Below are 3,799 nucleotides of genomic sequence, written 5' to 3'. Positions count from 1 at the left end.
ATCCCTACTAAAGGTCCTTCCTGGGAGAGCAGCATGGGGACTTGGGGCAGGCCATTTATCATATCTCTTGTTAATAGTCTTCTTGCTGTTTGTAGAGTTCCTTGATTCAAAGCAGAGAGATCTTTGAATCTTCTGGGAATCCAGTGTTGAGGTTGATCTCTGTACTTCAAAGGCCTCTAACAAGCTGCTATGCCTCCGTTGTCTCCTATGGGTCCCCACAACTCCAGGACAGTGATAAGGTGCATTACATGGGGGAGGTGTCATTCAGGCTCCGCTTCCCCACCCTTATTAGTGTGACTGGGGTCACAACTGGTGGGTCCTGAGCAGGGAACCAAGGCAGGAATAGCAGGGAGGATGGAGACCTCAGGTGGCTAGTGAGCGTGATGGGGACAGCTCCAATGAGACAGCTCATTTATTGTGGGGACAAAGGCTATTTAAACCTTTATCAGTTAAGTCGGCGCTATTAAGATGAATAAGAATCATTGGCTTGAGCCAGGGGGCTGAGGATACTTTATCTGAATAAGGAAGAATTCCAGGACATGACCTTATAAAAGGAAAGGAAGTTTAACCTAGCTACTGGGCTACATGACCTCCTCTGGTGGGGCAAATGTGAGGAGCACATGTCTATGTGGGCTGGGGCATGAAGGCCTAGGGCAGAGAGGGGAGCCATCCTACTCCTGTCCATCTCAGGATGAGATTTCCCCACTCTTGTTCCAGGTCTACTCCTCATAGCCCCATGGTTCCTCTGGTCCCACAAGGGAAGAGTGTCTCAAAGGCATATCACTAGAACTGTTGTACCTGCTCTGGCTAGCAAGAAAGTTAAGGTTGTGGGATGGAGATTATGATGGAGGGGACTGAAAAGAAATTTAAACCTAGTGTAAATGCCATCCTGGGGTGTCCCTAGCAACAAACTGGCCATGCAAGGGTTCATGATCGTCCCTATGAATGTGTCCAGTTTTCAGAAAGCCATACACATTGGGGCAGACATTTACCACAACCTGAAGAACATCATTAAGGAGATGGTGGTGGAGAATGTAAGTGATGAAGGCAGATTTGCACATCCTGGAGCTGCTGGAGTTGCTGATGAATACAACTGAGAAGGCCAGGCAACACTAATCAGGTTGTGCATCAGCATGAATGTTGCTGCCTCTGACTTCTTCAGGACTTCAAATCTCCTGCTAACACCAGCAACTCTACTACAGCTGACCAGCTGGCTGAACCATGCAAATCCTTCATCTGAGATTATTCAGTGATGGGCACCAAAGGCCCATTTGAGCAGGTTGACTGTGAAGTTTGGCAGAAGTTCACAGCTAGTACAGGCACCTAGATGATTGGGAATGCTCTCATGGTGACCAACCCTAAGTGGATTGCTTAGGCTGTGGGTCGACAACTGCCTCCTGCTCAAAGGGAATCAAATCAGCTCCATGGCTGAGTCACTATAGGTCTACCAAACTGGCCTACTACAATGGTTGGGGCACCATGGTATATCATTGATTTGAGGGAAAAAAGATTTTCTTTTTCTATTTTTCTCTCCTTTACTTTTTCTTCTTTTTTAATCCATGAATATAATTCTTTTTTTCATTTTCTTTTTTTATTTAAGTTTTATTGCATTATGATGAGAAAAGATACATAATTTCAATTTATCTGAATTTTTTAACATTTAAAAACATATTTTGAGTAAATAGAATTACATCACATTCTTCTTTCCCTTTTGTACCCCAACTACGCCCAAAGACACTTTCGTTTTTTATCATGTTCTTTAAAATTTATAAAATTTTGTAAAAATAAAAATGAGTATTATAAAAGTTGTTTGATATAAAACAACAATCAATTGAATAGGACTGAGGATATTTTCATTGCTGATCTAGTGTTCAGGCTTTGTGTTGGGCAGATCAAAATTGGTGCCCTTTGCCTATCTAAGTGCCTGGACAAATAAAATCAGATCCTCAGAATTGAGGAGGAGCTGGGCAGCAAGCCCAAGTTTCTTAGCAGGTCCTTCAGGACTCCACTCCTCCTGGCTAAGCAAACCATAGGATAGTAATACTAGAGGTCCTCAGTCAATGCCAGCTGCATAGAATCTTTCTCTGATGTCACTGAGGTGGCTATGGGCTGACCCAGTTCTTGCACAGCCTCTGTAGTCCCATGGGCTCTCTCCTCCATGCCACTACTTCCTTAGAAGTTCAAAGCCAAGCCTGACTACCCAGAGAGACCTGATGGAAATCTCAGATCTGGAACCATGCGATTGGTTCAGACCATTGTTTCTGTGACTGCACTTCCCAGCTAGAGTCTGAAATCACAACTCTAGTGTAATTTGCAGGGTTGCCACAGTCAAGACCCTCCAGTGGTCCAACATCCAAAATAAAAGCCTCAGAGTTACCCATTAAAAGAAAGTCTTTTCTGGTATTTTATCCTGTATCTCATATTAGGGATTAAATTCTAACATCAATTGGAAAAGAAATTTCTATTGTCAGCAACCACTTCAAAGGAATGGTCATAACCAATGTGGCCAGAGGACTCAGGCCATTTAGAAGAACAATATGCTGAAGTCTCCCTTCAAAATTCAGAAAAAGCTGGCCTTCAGGGAGCCCTAGCCAAGCCTTGGAAACTGGAGGAAGGATATGGTTGCCACATGGAGAACATATCATCCTACTGAGCCTGGGTTTTTCTCCTTGCGCTACGGTAGGATGTGGTTGTTAAAAAGAATTGCTTACTTCTAGAAATTTCTACCATGGGTCCTTGAGCTCCATTTCACTAGCCTGTCTTGTTACCAAGTAGAATACAGTTCCTAACAGTGGGAAGTATGCCACTGAGGGCAGTCACGGTGGGATGGGACAACCAATGAGTACCTTGCCTGGAGTGATTGACATACTGGTTTAGCTCCACCAGCAGGTTCTCCCTCTCAGACACTGTTGCCCTTGCATCCTAATGTGATACACCCATGATCCTCCAGGGCTCATTCAACACTGACCCCAGCCCACTGAGGCTCTATACAGGACACGGTCATGTCCTTTGCTTGGATCCCAGAGTATGCTCTTCTTCCCACACCAGTCATCAAGGTTATTAACATCTCCCTCCTCCCAACTCCCGTCTAAGTCAGCTCTTGAATTATTTAGCAAAGGCTGACTCCCTTAAAGCAGCTCTTCATCCCTCTGTTGTATAGTTTTTATCCTGGTACATAAGGATCATGAGAGCTGCCTAGCTGGAGTCTGGGGCTTGGAAAGAATTTTTTTTTTTTTTTTTTTTTTTTTACTACTTCATTGTGGTTACACTTGACTTGGCCTCAATGACTTTGGCTCCAGCTGATGTGTTGCCCACCCCTGGTTCTTTGGTCTCATCTGGTAAAAATCTCACGTAAGGCAGCTGTGTAGACACCAAGAGTTTAGATAGAGGCAAGACCTACAGTTTTCATGTCAAATAGATGTGGTAGATCCATATTTTACTTCAAGTCAGGAGTAGTTTCCTATGAGCTTAATTTGTACCTGTTCTTCACAGTGACAAGAAGGCACACCCAAATACTTGGGGATTCCTTGTTCTTTTCCTGAGTTTATATTTATACTCTGATTGAATCATCTAAAACAAATTGCCCAATTGGTCCTCGGTATCTGCCATGTTGTCCTTTTCTGTGGTCTCTGTTGTCTGTATACTTGCCAGATAGTTGTTGCCTTTGTGAAGGTTTTCTCCATCTGGAACTTTCTTTTCCCTAGCTCTTGTCATATTTTCTAAGTACAGGTATCATCTTCTGTTACCATCTAAAGTTTCACCTCCTAGGGTACAATGGGAACCATTAACAACAAGTACC

The 3,799-nt window shown here is 43.6% G+C and overlaps 1 pseudogene; it reads left to right on the top strand.

Annotated features, from left to right (window-relative positions):
- The first annotated feature begins 917 nt into the window (after nucleotides 1-917).
- On the top strand, nucleotides 918-2,038 carry LOC110297965 (alpha-enolase pseudogene; annotated as a pseudogene).
- Nucleotides 2,039-3,799: the final 1,761 nt, after the last annotated feature.

Source organism: Mus caroli, unplaced genomic scaffold (genome assembly GCF_978045245.1).
Source record: "Mus caroli unplaced genomic scaffold, Mus_caroli_1 scaffold_8, whole genome shotgun sequence".
Taxonomy (NCBI): Eukaryota; Metazoa; Chordata; class Mammalia; order Rodentia; family Muridae; genus Mus; species Mus caroli.
This window is presented reverse-complemented; position numbering and strand designations above follow the sequence as displayed.